At 43.6% G+C, this 16,918-nt stretch overlaps 1 protein-coding gene across 1 annotated transcript in view; it reads left to right on the top strand.

Annotated features, from left to right (window-relative positions):
- The first annotated feature begins 4,005 nt into the window (after positions 1 to 4,005).
- Positions 4,006 to 16,918, top strand: part of CCDC175 (coiled-coil domain containing 175) — an 87,096-nt gene continuing 74,183 nt past the window's right edge. Inside the window, exon 1 of the mRNA XM_082274837.1 lies at positions 4,006 to 4,028. The gene's annotated coding sequence lies outside the window, so the exon portion shown is untranslated. The remainder of the gene's footprint in view (positions 4,029 to 16,918) is intronic.

The raw sequence follows: 16,918 nt of genomic DNA, 5'->3' as shown, positions 1-16,918 counted from the left end.
AATCCATTTTTCACATTCTTCTATGTGACATTCTCAAAAAAAATTAAAAAATCAACATTTTTTAACATTTTAGGCCAATTTTTTGTTTTCTGCTACAAATTTTTGGCTTCTGAAATGCTTCTGAAATGCACATAGAGACATGTGATCCTATATAGAAGGTTTACATGGGCTCTATGACCATACCAGGGAGAAGAACGGTCAGCTGTGTTTACAACAGCCGACCGTCCTTCTCTCTCAGCGGGGAGCGATCGCGGGTGTCAGACGGCAATTGAAGCCGCCCGACACACGCATCGGCTTCCCCGCTGACGGCGTGCGCTCGCCTCTAGCTACGTATCCATACATTGCCATCGCCACGAGCAACGTATCCATACATTGTTTTACCTGTACGAGCCACCTTGCCGCAGTGTGTGTGTATATATATATATATATATATATATATATATATATATAAGCGCTTGACAAGTGGTTAAGAGCTTCATGGGCCTGGTGCTGAGGATTTTGGTAGGTTTTTTTATGGAAATAAATAAAAGAAAAACACATTGATATCCAGTGCCCACATGTACCACCTTCAGGGTTATGCCAAGCTCACCCTATAAAGAGAATACAGTAAAACCTTGGTTTGAGAGCGCTTTGCAAGACAAGCAAAATTGTCAAATAAATTTTGACTTGATATACAAGCGATGTCTTGATATACAAGTAGCCTCAAGTCACAGCTGAGTATAAAAGAGAAGAGAGGCGCCTCTAAGTGTAGCAATATGGTTAAATTTAATGAAGGTACAACATTTAGCAACTCACATGGTTGATGATTGGAACAGGCACATCTAAGGATGCAGGCATCAGGGGTAAAGCTGTCCACATAGGACCATCCTTCGCACCATCATCTACGTCATCCTTTCCATGCTGCCCCTCGCTTTCAGAACGCTTTACTGCAGGGTGGTCTTCCCGGTCAGGATTACAGACTAGCAGCCGGTGGTTCAGAAGATAGTCTATGTGGACAGCTTTACTCTGGATGCCTGCATACTTAGATGTGCCTGTTTTATTCATCAACCATGTGAGTTGCTAAATGTTGTACCTTCATTAAATGGAACCATATTGCTACACTTCCAGGCGGCTCTCTTCTCTTTGCTACCCTGTAGCTCCTGCTGGATTTTGCTTCCAATCCCCTTGTGGAAGCGGCTATTTGTGAATGGACATTCTATGGTTACACAACCTATCGCAATGCTATAATCTTTTTATAGGGTCTATAAACTGAAGGATTTATGAATAAATGGTTGTGGAACGAATCATCTGAGTTTTCATTATTTCTTCTGGGGAAATTCACTTTGATATAAGAGTGCTTTGGATTACAAGCATGCTTCCGGAACAAATTATGCTCGCAATCTAAGGTTTTACTGTATAAGTATATGTGTTTTCTTGCACGTACAAAACGTGACTAAGCATATAAATTATTGTGCTGCTACCTAATAAACACGTACATAATATTCCACAGTAGCGCAACAAAAAGGTGAAAAAAAGATTTTAAATATTAATCAGATATCTATTTTTTTTTTTACAATCTTTTTTCACTTTTTTGTTGAGCTACTGTAGAATATTATTGAGTTCATTATTTCACCTTATATGTACACTGTATAGAGAATATACTGTGCACTGTACATCACAGTATGACTATATTGAACACATACAATATATGCAGATGATATATTATGCCAGCCATACACATCCAATATGGATTATAGTGTGTACCCACATTTATACTGATCGTTCGCAGTGTTATTCAGAAAGAGGGGCTGGTAAACATGGCATGTTTATCAAGCCCCTGCTCTCCATCTCCTTGCAGCTGCCCTGATTTCCCACCCAGCAGCAGCTACAGGGGTGGAGGGGAAGCTGGCCAGCAGTTGCAGGGAGGTGGGTGCAGGTTGGTGCTGCAGTGGGGAGCCCAGTACAGGAAGTCCTGGAGCACCATGGAGTGAAGAGAATTCTTTGACATATTTGGATTCCCTGGCACTCGAGGGAGGGAGAGCAGTGTGGCATTAGTGCCTAGTACAAGTGGAAGAGCTCCCCCCCTGCATACATGATACGGCCGGATATAAGCACAAGGTGGCTCGGGGAGGATGGGAGCCCACATTGGTGACAGGGCAGTGATATGGTGGGCTGCAGGGGCTGATAGAGCATCAGTGTACAATATACATTTAAAAAAAGAAAATGTTTTTTTTTTTTTGCGCCGCACTAGGCACTAATGCGTTGTTATTTTAATGCTGCTGCCTGCTGTTACTCCACCTGACCACCTGGAGCTCCACCTGGGCTGTAGGCTTGGCTTGGGATGAGGGAGGCTCTGGCTGACAGTGCTCTCGTCTGTCTGCTCCGCCTCCACACCTCCTCTCTAGTCCAGACTGAGACTCCAGAGACAAGTCTTGACTTGTTCAGACAGTTACAAAAGCTTCCAGGAGGACAGCAGCACTGAGAGCAGAGCGGGAGGGAGCGGGCAGCACTCACTTACACATATGATCGGCTCCTCCTCTTTACGAGCTGCCACTTCCTGCCTTTGGCTGTCTTTTGGGGAAGGAGCTGCCTGAGTCTGAGTGCTGTTAGCTCAGCTGAGCCTGCCTGCCTGCTTGCCAGTACTACGTGGAAGGATCATCTCAATTTTTTCTGAAGGGCTGCTGTGCTGTGCTGGAGTCTGGACCTTAACCTTAACTCCAGGAGGACAGGTCACCAACAACCACCAGGTGTCTCTCTCTGTGTGCTGTGTTCTAGATCTGAACTTCAACCATGGATCACGTTCATGGCTGCTAGAACAGTTGGAGTTCAGTTTTTTTCTTCTGTTCTTTTATAAACTCTTTCATAATATCTATTCTTATCCTCCTCTTATTTCATGCTTGCAATGCATACCTCAGTCTCAACATTAGTGTGTAAAATAGGTGTAAGGTTGATGATCTCTTACAAAATCCAATCCTGCCATTCTGAATATAAGCACAGTGGGCAGGCTGGGCTAAGTCTTCCATTGCTGTTGTGGTACTGTTGTGTTTCCTGGGTGTACCGCATTCTAAGTATCTTCTCTTTTTCTGTATGTATGGACTCTGCGGTGTCTGCAAAGTACCACTTCCCTTGTCCTGTATGCCTGTTTAACCAAATATTAGTGTGTACTTTGCTGCTTCCTTCCACAAGATGGTGCCCTTTGCATCTGCCCAGTAAAGATCCCAGATGTGAAAAGTCAGGGCCTAACAGGCTAACACAACTGCAATTATGGAGGCCCCGGGCCTCAATGTATTTTATAGGTAGAAGGAAGCCCAGATTTTGTTTAACCATGTCTCTTAGACCCTCCCACTCTAGTGTTTTGCTACACCCATTTTTTTGCTGCGCCCCGCTACTTGCGCCGCAAGTCACTTCCTCCCTATCATGTCCCTCATTTTCGGAAGGTTGGAAGTTGTGAGGTATGTTCTGTATGTATGAACAATGCACAATGCCGCTTCTTAACAAAAAAATCAGTGAGTGCTTCCTTCCACAAGATGGTGCCCTTTGCACCTGCCCAGTAAGATTGGCTATTACAGTGCACCACCCTGTGGGCATTCCAATTGCTGAGGGCACTGTACACTGTGTTCTGGTGAGGGGGGAACACAATAGCACAGCTGGGGAGATTGCTGTACTAACACAGCGAGTTTTAGTACAGTGATCTGTCAGTTTTTTTCCTTCAGCCAGTACCCAGCTTTAGGCTGGACAATAGCCAACCAAACTGGGCAATGTTCATAAGAATTGGAAGAAGGCAAAACTGAAATCCGGCTCAATGTTCAAGAGGATCTGAGAAAATAGAATTAAGAATGTGATTGCTTACTATGAGCAACACATAATTTTTTCCTTTTTCCAGCTTTTTTTAATTTGGCGCAATTTGGTTTTTTTAAAAAGACTTTTACTTAGTACCTACTGCTGAACCCCCCCCCCCCAGAACAAAAATGTATCTACGGCTCTGCCAATAGCCCCTACATTAGTCCGGCCCTGTGTGTGGATAGAAATAGAAGGCCTGTTACTAAAAGGTACAGACTTTGATCCTGGTTTCACTGCCTTTGTGAGCAACTAACTTAGACAAGCATGCAGCTTGTGATGTCTGAAGTGCTGTCCTGCATGCTTGTTCTGGGTGGATGATTTCATGCCTAGAGGTCTTCTCTATCAGCTTCTGCTGTCGGCTGGCGTTATTGGGACAATCCATTGGCTGAGTAGTGGTGGCCATACAACAGGGCTCAAAATTTCAAGACCTGAGCTACTAGCAAGGCCTTAAGAGTTATTAGCCACCAGTTGCCCCACCCAACCCTTACCCTGCCCTGCCCCTAATTCCACCCTTAAACAGGCTCTTGTAAATGATCTTATAAAATTACATGATAAATGTTTTATGCAGAATTAAGTTACAAAAATAAATATTAACAACAACAAAGTTAACAATAATACATTAGGCATTATTCATTGATCTGACTGTGATAAATAAAATAAGGATAAAATATGTTTGGCTACTATAGGTACTATACACATCATTACTGCCTTGTTATGTAAATATGCGCTACGTACAGACTCAAGGGTTGAGGGGTGCTCTATGTACAGAGTGCAGGGTTGAGTGGTGCCCTACGTACAGTGTGCAGGGTTGAGATGTGCACTACGTACAGAGTGCAGGGTTGACGGGTGAGCTACGTATAGAGGGCAGGGTTAAGGGGTGCGCTACTTAAAGAGGGCAGGGTTGAGGGGTGCGCTATGTACAGAGTGCAGGGTTGAGAGGTGCGCTACGTACAGTGTGCAGGGTTGAGATGTGCACTACGTACAGAGTGCAGGGTTGACGGGTGAGCTACGTATAGAGGGCAGGGTTAAGGGGTGCGCTACTTAAAGAGTGCAGGGTTGAGGGGTGCGCTACGTACAGAGTTCAGGGTTGAGGGGTGCGCTACATACAGAGTGCAGTGTTGAGGGGTGCACTACATACAGAGTGCAGGGTTGAGGGGTGCACTACATACAGAGGGCAGGGTTGAGGGGTGCACTATGTACAGTGTGTGCAAGGTTGAGGGGCGCGCTATGTACAGAGTGCAGGGTTGAGAGGGGGGGCTACGTACAGAGTGCAGGGTTGAAAAGTGCGCTATTGCATACCATTTTATTTTCAGCAAGGATGAAAAATACACGTGAAAGAGTAATCCATAAAATATCTGGATCTGCCCAATCCATTTATTAATCAATAGACCTAGAGAATATACACTACTCAAAAAAATGAAAGGAACACTTTGAAAACACATCAGATCTAAATGAGGAAAAATATCATGTTGGATATCTATACTGATATGGACTGGGTAATGTGTTAGGAATGAAAGGATGCCACATTGTTTAATGGAAATTAAAATTATCAACCTACAAAGGGCTGAATTCAAAGACACCCCAAAAATCAAAGTGAAAAAATGATGCAGCAGGCTTGTCTATTTTGCTGAAATTTCGCTGCAGCAACTCAAAATGGTACTCAGTAGTTTGTATGGCCCTCACATGCTTGTATGCATGCCTGGCAATATGCTCCTAGTGAGATGAGGGATGGTGTCCTGGAGTATTTCCTGCCAGATCTGGACCAGGGCATCACTGAGCTCCTGGACAGGCTGAAGTGCAACCTGGCGGCATCGGATGGACCAAAACATAATGTCCCAGAGGTGTTGTATTGGATTTAGGTCAGGTGAGTGTGAGGGCCATTCAATGGTATCAATTCCTTCATCTTCCAGGAACTGGCTGCATACTCTAGCCACATAAGGCCGGTCATTGTCGTGCACTAGAAGTCCAGGACCCACTGCACCAGCGTAGGATCTGACAGTGGGTCCAAGGATTTTATCCTGATACCAAATAGCAATCAGGATGCCTTTGTCTAGTCTGTTGAGGTCTGTGCATCCCTCCATGGATATGCCTCCCCAGACCACCTCTGACCCACCACAAATCAGTCATGCTGAACGATGTTACAGGCAGCATAACATTGTCCATGGCTTCTCCAGACCCTTTCACATCGGTCACTTATGCTCAGGGTAAACCTGCTCTCATGTGTGAAAAGCACAGAGAGCCAGTGGCAGACCTGCCAATTCTGGTGCTCAATGGCAAAAGCCAATTAAGCTCCATTGTGCCGGGCAGTAAACACAGGGACCATTAGAGGACATCGGGCCCTCAGGCCACCCTCATGAAGTCTGTTTCTGATTGTTTGTTTGATCTGAGACATTCACACCAGTGGCCTGCTGAAAGTCATTTTGTAGGGCTATGGCAGTGCTCATCCTGTTTCTCCTTGCACAAAGGAGCAGATACCGGTCCTTCTGATGGGTTAGGGACCTTCTACAGCCCTGTCCAGCTCCCCTAGAGTAACTGCCTGTCTCCTGGAATCTCCTCCATGCTCTTGAGACTGTGCTGGGAGACATAGCAAACCACCTGGCAATGGCACGTATTGATGTGCCATCCTGGAGGAGTTGGACTGCCTGTGCAACCTCTATAGCAGGGATCTTCAAACTATGGCCCTCCAGTTGTTCAGGAACTACAATTCCCATCATGCCTAGTCATGTCTGTGAATGTCAGAGTTTTACAATGCCTCATGGGATGTGTAGTTCTGCAACAGCTGGAGGGCCGTAGTTTGAGGATCCCTGCTCTATAGGGTCTAAGTATAAATGCTTCGAGTAATAACACTTACCCTAGCCAAATGCAAAACTAGTGAAAAACAGTCAGAAAAGATGAGCATGGAAAAAAATGTAGTTTGCCTCCACCTGTAAAACCATTCCTGTTTTGGAGGTTGTCTCATTGTTGCCCATCTAATTCACCTGTTTTTATTTTCATCAACACCAAAGCAGCTGAAACTGATTAACAACCCCCTCTGCTACTTAACTGACCAGATTAATATACCAGGAGTTTAACTAACTTGATTCTATACTCTTATTAAAAAGTGTTCCTTTAATTTTTTTGAGCAGTGTATATAGCTAATTCAGACACCTAAACAGAACCCAGAATGTGCTAAACCGCATACTCAATTAAGTTATTTGCATTTTACTTACCACAGTTATATCAATAGTTACACTGCTCATGCTGCTTGTTAACTGCGCTGCTTGTTGACCGAGCTGCCCGCCCCCCATTAAAGCTGAGCCCAGCCGAGCAGGCCCATCTCCCCGTCTGAGCGGAGTGGACCTTCCCGAGCCCAGCCCAGCCAAGCAGGACTTCCTCCCCGTCTGAGCCGAAGGGACCCAACCCCCGCCCAAACCAAGTGGACCCGCCCCCTACACAAGCCAGCCCGCCTCCCTACCTGAGTTAAGTGCCGGCCGAGAACACTCGCCCTCAGATTATTTCCACTAGCCAAATGCAAGCAGGCGAGTGGAAATTGTGAGGGCTGCCATACAGTACACGCTTTGATAAATAATCAGTTTCTCTTCTGACCAATCTCTTAAGATAGGAATAATCAGTTTATCCAGAAGTTAACAGCCCATTGGATTGGTATGCTACACATGGAGAAGGATTCTGATTAATATTTAAGATATATTTGTAATGTAGGATCATACATTATTGATCACATCTCTGTTTCCACCATGTAATCTCTTTATGACTGAAATACAGTTGTATTTATGAACATAGTATCTCAGTGCTCCCAACTGATGCAAAACAATCAATAACTTTCGGCCCTGGCTTATCAAATCAGTTTGATTGAATCCAATCTAAATCAAGTCTAAAAACTAAAAAAAGTGAGAGTTACATTCAGCTGATTCCATGGGTTCTTTGATTTGGGCATTATGAATTACTGACCTGGAAGAAGTAATCAGATAAGGCCTTCTGGCTTTTTTTAAATTTTTTTATTAAGAGTTTTTAACTTGTACAAAAAGAAACGGTAGAAATAGTCAGGTATAAGAAGGCTTCCACCAGCTATATTTTATAGTAATGTTGCACGAGAAATCAGTACAGAGCACACAAAACAAGTACAGTGGAGATAGAAAGTCTACACACCCCTGTTAAAATGTGAGGTTTCTGTGATGTAAAGAAAAATGAGACAAAGATAAATAATTTCAGAACTTTTTCCACCTTTAATGTGACCTATAAGCTGTACAACTTAATTGAAAAACAAACTGAAATCTTTTTTTTTTTTTTTTGGGGGGGTAAAAATAAAAAACTAAGGGCTCTTTCACACGGGCGTTCCGTATGTCTGTTTTTCATCCCATCTGTTTGCGGATGAAAAACGGACATAATGTATCTCTATGTAAATACGGATGTCATCGGATGATCATCCTCTGACATCCGTTTTTTGTCAGTTCAGTTCAGTTTTTTTGAACGGAGGAGAACCCTATTTTTTCTTCCTTTCAAAAAACGGAACTGAAGCAAAAACGGATGTCAGTGGTGTCATCCGCAGACATCCGTATTTACATAGACATGCATTATGTCAGTTTTTCATCCGCAAACGGATGGGATGAAAAACGGACATATTGACCGGATGACACAAGTGTCATCCGTGTCCGTTACAAAAAAAAAAAAAGGACCTGATCGGGCAAAAAAAAAGGAACGCCCGTGTGAAAGAGCCCTAAAATAATGTGGTTGCATAAGTGTGCACACCCTCTTATAACTGGGGATGTATCTGTGTTCAGAATTAAGCAATCACATTCAAACATGTTAATTAGGGGTCAGAACATACCTGCCATCAAATAAAGTGCCTCTGATTAACCTAAATAAAGTTCAGCTGTTCTAATAGGTCTTTCCTGACATTTACTTAGTCACACCCTACAGCAAAAGCCATGGTCTGCAGAGAGCTTCCAAAGCATCAGAGGGATCTCATTGTTAAAAGGTACTGTATCAGGCAGGAAAAGGGTAAAAAATAATTTCCAAGGCATTAGATATACCATGGAACACAGTGAAGACAGTCATTATCATCAAGTGGAGAAAATGTGGCACCACAGTGATATTACCGAGAAATGGATGTCCCTCCAAAATTAATGAAAAGTGCAGGACGATCTGGCAAGTACTGGCTGTGCGGAACAACAATCTCCTGTATTCTTCATATGTCTGGGCTAGGGGGTAGAGTGGCAAGACGGAAACCCTTTCTCATGAAGAAAAACATCCAAGCCCGGCTAAATTTTGCAAAAACACATCCGAAGTCTCCCAAAAAGCATGTGGGAAAATGTGTTATGGTCTGATGAAACCAAGGTTGGACTTTTTGGCCATAATTTCAAAAGATATGTTTGGTGCAAAAACAACACTGCGCATCACCAAAAGAACACCAGACCCACAGTGAAGCATGGTGGTGGCAATATCATGCTTTGGGGCTATTTTTCCTTCAGCTGGATCAGGGGCCTTAGTCAAGGTATAGAGAATTATGATCAGTTCCAAATAGCAGTCAATATTGGCACAAAACCTTCAGGCTTCTGCCAGAAAATTGAACATGAAAACGACCCAAAGCATACATCCAAATCAACAAAGGAATGGCTTCACCAGAAGAAGATTAAAGTTTTGGAATGGCCCAGCCAGAGTCCAGTCCTTGAAAATCTGTGAGGTGATCTGAGGAGGCTGTGCACAGAAGGTGTCCTCGCAATCTGACAGATTTGGATTGTTTTTGGATCATTTTTGCAAAGAAGAGTGGGCAAATATTGTCACGTCAAGATGTGCCATGCTGATAGACTCATACCCAAAAAGACAGAGTGATGTAATAAAATCACAAAGTATTAGTTTAAGGGTGTGCACACTTATGCAACCACATTATTTTAGTTTTTTATTTTTACTTCCCTCCACCCTAAAGATTTTAGTTTGCTGTTCAACTGAGTTTATAGGTTACATTAAGACTCGATTCACACTAACGCGACTTGTTAGGCGACTTGTCAGCCTGACAAGTCGCGCTCCCTCGCGGTCCATTGACTGCTACAGGACCCGTTCTAATAGGAGCGACACAAGTCGCTCCGACTTAGAAAAAGGGTCCTGTACTACTTCGGGGCGACCTCGGAGCGACTTGCATAGACTTCCATTAAGTGAAGTCCCTGCAAGTCGCTCCGAAGTCGTGGTGCATGGGAATGCACAAGTCGCCCCCGAAGTAGTACAGAGTCGTGCCGCCCCAGTGTGAACCGACTCTAAAGGTGGAAAAAGTTCTGAAATTATTTATCTTTGTTTCGTTGTTTACATCACAGAAGCCTGACATCTCAACAGATGTGTGTAGACTTTTTATATCACAAAAACATAAGACATTTTAATGCTAACTAAAAGAAGTAACAATGTAAGCGAACTACATCCCATCTGTGCTTACAAATACTAAGATATCAGTTATACCAAGCTATTGTAGCATATCATAGCCTATACTCTGTATCTTGCTTGCTAAGACAGTAGAAAACGATATTACCAACAGGTATGCTGTGTACATCACTATCTAAGTTAGGGCTGCAATAACCTAAAAGATACAAGTGAGACAAGGGCTCAGCCCAGCACCGCCAACCATGAGTCCCATATTTTAGAAATATTAATTGGGAGAGTACCCCTACGCTGATAAATCTGTTGTTCTTTCAATAGGGTAGTGGTAATTTGTAGTTTTTAATCTTCAAATGTGGGAGGGCTAGGAAACGAAAACACTTCATAGCAATGGTTTTACGAGCAATGGAGGTAGACTCAATACTGGTGTTCTAATTTCTGGTGGGAATTGTTCTTCATCTCTATCTCCCAATAGGCAGATCCCTGGATTCGACTCTAACATCCTTTGATACGCTCTCTGTTAATCGTGTCCAAAAGCACTCACCAATAGCAAAGCCTTCTGACTTTTAGCTGACTTTCTTGATCTTCATCAGGGGCGTAACTACAGGGGTTGCAGGGGTTGCGATTGCTACCGGGCCCCATGCTCCAGGGGGCCCAGTAGCAAACCAGTGGATGAACTTCCAGGATTGCAAAAGTCACACTTGCGACCGGGCCCTGGCATTGCACCACCATGGGGAGGCCCAAAGATTGCAGGAAGGGAGCCCACTGCAGAACTTGTGAAAGGATCCTGCTGCGGGACCGTAATAAAAGGCCATGCAATGAGAGTAAAGAGTCCCAGGATTAGTGAGAAGAGCCCTGGGCTTGAAGGGAAGGGCCCCGGCCAGGGATCTGGGGGGGCCCTTCATGGTTTCTTGCATCGGGGCCCTGAAGGCTCTAGTTACGCCTCTGATCTTCATATTTGTTTTGGGTCTGCGATTCCAAGTTTTGAAGCCAGCGGTTTCATGTTTTTGGGAAATATACAGTAAAATGAAAAGGTGGTCAGCAAATATATACCAAAGATCAGTTAAGAGGCTTTAGGGAGCAACATCAAAGGAAGCCACATTCAAGGACCAATGAGAACTACTGTATTTTATAAAGGAGTAAACAAATGATCAAACATCTATGTAAACATAGAGGCCTTCAGAAAATGTTAGTAATAATTTATACAGTATCTCACAAAAGTGAGTACCCCCCTCACATTTTTGTAAATATTTTATATCTTTTCATGTGACAACACTGAAGAAATGACACTTTGCTACAATGTAAAGTAGTGAGTGTACAGCTTGTATAACAGTGTAAATTTGCTGTCCCCTCAAAATAACTCAACACACAGCCAATAATGTCTAAACCACTGGAAGTGGAGTGAAAATGTCCAAAATTGACAAAATTAATCATCCCCCCCCCTTCCCCAGTGTCATGTGACTTGTTAGTGTTACAAGGTCTCAAGTGTAAATGGGGAGCAGATGTGTTACATTTGGTGTTATCGCGCTCACTCTCTCATACTGGGCATTGGAAGTTCAAATTGGCACCTCATGGCAGAGAACTCTCCGAGGATCTGAAAAAAAAGAATTGTTGCTCTATATAAAGATGGCCTAGGCCAGTGATGGCGAACCTTGGCACCCCAGATGTTTTGGAACTACATTTCCTATGATGCTCATGCCCTCTGCAATGTTGAGTATCATGGGAAGTGTAGTTTCAAAACATCTAGGGTGCCAAGGTTCACCATCACTGCCTAGGCTATAAGAAAATTGCCATGACCCTGAAACTGCCTGTCAGTGCTCAGACCATACGCCGCACACTGCATCAAATTGGTCTGTATGGCTGTCGTCCCAGAAGGAAGCCTCTTCTAAAGATGATGCACAAGAAAGCCCGCAAATCAGTGAAGACAAGCAGACTAAGGACATGGATTACTGGAACCATGTCCTGTGATGTGATGAGACCAAGATAAACATATTTGGTTCAGATGTTGTCAAGCGTGTGTGGCGGCAACCAGGTGAGGAGTACAATGACAAGTGTGTCTTGCCTACAGTCAAGCATGGTGGTCTGGGGCTGCATGAGTGCTGCTGGCACTGGGGAGCTACAGTTCATTGAGGGAAACATGAATGCCAACATGTACTGTGACATACTGAAGCAGAGCATGATCCCCTCCTTTCGGAGGCTGGGCCGCAGGGCAATATTCCAACATGATAACGACCCCAAACACACCTCCAAGATGACCACTGTCTTGCTAAAGACGCTGAAGGTAAAGGTGATGGACTGGCCAAGCATGTCTCCAGACCTAAACCCTATTGAGCATCTGTGGGGCATCCTCAAATGGAAGGTGGAGGAGTGCAAGGTCTCTAACATCCACCAGTTCTGTGATGTCATCATGGAGGAGTGGAGGAGGACTCCAGTGGAAACCTGTGAAGCTCTGGTGAACTCCATGCCAAGAGGGTTAAGGCAGTGCTGGAAAATAATGGTGACCATACAAAATATTGACACTTTGGGCCCAGTTTCGACATTTTCACTTAGGGGTGTACTCACTTTTGTTGCCAGTGGTTTAGACTTACTGGCAACAAAAGAATTAATGGCTGTGTGTTGAGTTATTTTGAGGGGACAGCAAATTTACACTGTTATACAAGCTGTACACTCACTACTTTACATTGTAGCAAAGTGTCATTTCTTCAGTGTTGTCACATGAAAAGATAGAATCAAATATTTACAAAAATGTGAGGGGTGTAGTCACTTTTGTGGGATACTGTATATATATATATAGTACTGTGGAGTGTTAATAGTTCATTATTATCAATTGGAAAGTAAAGGAACAGAAGCGATAATCAAATCAATATTTGGTTTGACCACTCTTTGCCTTTAAAACAGCATCAAAACACTTGCACATAGTTTTTGAAGGAACTCGGCTGATAGGTTGTTCCAAACATCTTGGAGAACTAACCATAGATCTTCTGTGGATGTAGGCTGCCTCAAATCCTTCTGTCTCTTCATGTTATTCCAGACAGACTCGATGATGTTGAGATCAGGGCTCTGCGGGGGACATGGAAATAAGGCTACGTGACTCAACTATGCACAAAAACATAGGAACTGAGGTGCAGAAAATTGCAGCAGGTGCTCTGGACTCTGGAGTTAAAATTTCAAATATGTGGTTAGAACTTCCACCTGGCAGCACTGGGATCGTTGGTTCGAATCCCAACCATGGCACTACCTGCCTGAAGTTTGCATGTTCTCCCTGTACCTGCGTGGGTTTCCTCCTGGTACTCTGGTTTCCTCCCACACTCCAAAGACATACTGGTAGGTTAACTGGCTCATGTCTAAATAGGCCCTAGCAGTGCTGTATCTTGGCCTAGGCCAACAAGGCCCAGGCCTAGGGCGGCACATTGCAGGGGGCAGCAAAAAACTGCACTCTACACAGAAAGAACAGCCTCCTCCCGGTTCCCGCACGAAAAGGGTCCCCGCCGGCTTGCGCTACGCTTTTAGGATGGTGCCAGTCTTATGGGGCGAAATGGACCAGAGGGCAGGGTCCAGGAGGCAAATCAATCTGGCACCCACAAAAAGCACTCACACTGCTACCTGCCGGTATGATAAAACCGGCGAATGGGGACATTCGGACAGAATGCAGGCCACCAACCACACTTAAAGCGGTTGTAAACCCAAAAATTGAAGAAGAAAAAAAAAAACCTGCAAGACAAAGGCATAATGAGCTAGTATGCATCGCATACTAGCTCATTATGTATTACTTACCTTAGAACGAAGCCCCGACACGGATCCCCGGACATCGCTGTGGGCGCTGCCATGATCCCTCGTCGTCTCTTCCGGGTTCGGCGGCTCCGGCGCTGTGATTGGCCGGAGCCGCGCCGACGTCACTCCGCACATGCGCACGGGAGTGATTTTCCGGCAAGCTCCCGGCAAGTAAAACTGAAGGTCCCCCCGGACCTTCAGAGCGCATGCGCCGCTCGCGTGAGCGGCTGCATGCACTGCAAATATCTCCTAAACCGTGCCGGTTTAGGAGATATTAATTGTACCTACAGGTAAGCCTTATTATAGGCTTACCTGTAGGTAAAAGTGTCAAAAAGCGGGATACTACCGCTTTAATACAACTGGTCCGATGGCCCCCAATGCTAATAAGTGTGGCACTGCAGCCTAATGCTCCGCTTACCCTCCTTTGCTCCCTGGTATGGCAGGCATCATGTCAATAATCTAATTTAATTTCTTTAACCACTTCCATACAGAGCAGTTTGACACCCTTCCTGCCCAGACCAATTTTCAGCTTTCAGCACTCTCACACTTTGAATGACAATTGCTCAGTCATGCTACACTATAACCAAACAAATTTTTTATCATTTTTTTCACACAAATAGAGCTTTCTTTTGGTGGTATTTGATCACAACTGGGGTTTTTTTTTTTCGTGATATATGCAAAAAAAGAGCAAAAATTTTGAAAAAAAAACACTTTTTTTTAGTTTCAATTATAAAATTTTGCAAAAAATTAATTTTTCTTCATACATTTGGGCCAAAATGTATACTGCTACATGTCTCTGGTAAAATTAACCCAAATTAGTGTATATTATTTAGTCTGTGTGAAAGTTATTGAGTCTAGAAGCTATGGTACCAATTACTGAAAATTGATCACACCAGAAGTACTGACTGCCTATCTCCTTTCTTGAGGCCCTGAAATGTCAGGACAGTACAAATACCGCCCAAATTGCCCCTTTTTGTAAAGTAGACAGTCCAAGGTATTTAGTAAGAGGCATGGTGGGTATTTTGAAGTTGTAATTTTTTCCCACAATTCTTGGGAAAATGAAGAAAAAAAAATTTTTTTCTTTTTTTTCCCACAAAGTTGTCAATTTATAAGCTATTTCTAACACATAGCATGTACACAGCAAAAATTACACCCAAAAATACATTCTGCTACTCCTTCCGAGTATGGCGATACCACATGTGTGAGACTTTTACACAGCCTGATCACAAAAAGATACTCCACGTCCAAGAAGCACCTTCAGGCGTTCTAGGAGCATAAATACACATAAAACTTTCTTACTACCTATCACACTTTTCAAGGCCCTAGAGCACCAATACAATGGAAAAGTCCACAAAATGACCCCATTTTGGAAAGAAAACACTCCAACGTATATTCTATGAGGCATTATGGGTCCTTTGAACGTGTCATTTTTTTCCACAGGTTTTTGGAAAATGTGGGAAAAAAATGAAAACTTTTTTTTTTTACACAAAGTTGTCAATTTATAGGATATTCCTAACACATAGCATGTACACAGCAAAAATGACACCCCAAAATTCATTCTGCCACTCCTCCTGAGTATGGCAATACCACATGTGTGAGACTTTTTCACAGCCTAGCCATATAGAGGGGCCTAACATCCAAGGAGCATCATCATGCATCCTAGCCACTTGCCTAGGCCTATTTTTGACATTTGGTATTTACAAGCTAAAATCAGTTGTTTTGCTAGAAAACTGCTTAGAACCCCCAAACATTATATATTTTTTTTTAGCAGTGACCCTAGAGATTAAAATGGAGATTATTGCAATATTTTTTATCACACCGTATTTGCGCAGCGGTCTTCCAAACGCAATTTTTTTGGAAAAAATTCACTTTTTTTAATTAAAAAATAAGAAACCAGTAAAGTTAGCCCAATTTTTTTCCATAATGTGAAAGATAATGTTACACCGAGTAAATAGATACCCAACATGTCATGTTTCAAAATTGCGCACGCTCACGGAATGGCGACAAACTTTGGTACTTAAAAATCCCCATAGGCGACAATTTAAAAATTTCTACAGGTTGCCATCCTTGAGTTACAGAGGAGGTCTAGGGCTCAAATTATTTCCCTTGCTCTAACGATCACGGTGATACCTCACATGTGTGGTTTGAACACCGTTTACATATGTGGGCGGGGTTTCCGTATGCGTCGCTTCTGCGCGCGAGCTAACGGGGACAGGGTGCTTTAATTTTTTTTTTTTTTTTTTTTTACTATTTATTTTATTTATTATTTTTTATTTTTACACCGTTTAACAAAAAAAAAAAAAAAGGATCATTTTTATTTCTATTACAAGAAATGTAAACATTACTTGTAATAGAAAAAGGCACGACAGGACCTCTTTTTTGTGAGATCTGGGGTCAAAAAGTCCTCAGATCTCACAAGTACACTAAAAGATAGAAAGAAAAAAAAAAAAAATTATTATATAAAATGAAAAAAAAAAAGGACCTTTAAACCGGTTGCTAGGCAACAACATTTTCCGTAGCCCCGGTCCTCCAAGACCATAGAGTCAAGTGAGGGCAAGCTTGCCCTCACTCGACATCCTGTCTGTGAGGATCCGGGACCGGATCGTTTTCCCCGCTGCCGGCGGGTCCGGTAAGCGGGGAAAAGGACCGGACGCGGCGGGAGGGGGGGGGGGCACCTCTTCCGCCATCCCAGAAGGGTGATCCCAGGGCGAATCCGCCGCTGGGACCACCCTTATCGGAAAGCCAACCGTCCACCGTTTAAAAAAATACCAGGGTTATGGCAGCTATCTGCTGCCATAACACCGGTATTTAGGTTTAAACGGAGGACGTATATAAACCTTTTTGGACTTAGACATGGTGGCTGTATGAAGGGCGACAGGTACTCGGGTACTTTGCTGGGCAGGTGACAGGTACTCTGGTACTGATGAGCAGGTGGCAGGTACTCGGGTACTCCGATAGGCAGGTGACA

The sequence above is a fragment of the Pelophylax lessonae genome, assembly GCF_965119305.1.
Source record: "Pelophylax lessonae genome assembly, chromosome: 13".
In the NCBI taxonomy this organism is placed as follows: domain Eukaryota; kingdom Metazoa; phylum Chordata; class Amphibia; order Anura; family Ranidae; genus Pelophylax; species Pelophylax lessonae.
This window is presented reverse-complemented; position numbering and strand designations above follow the sequence as displayed.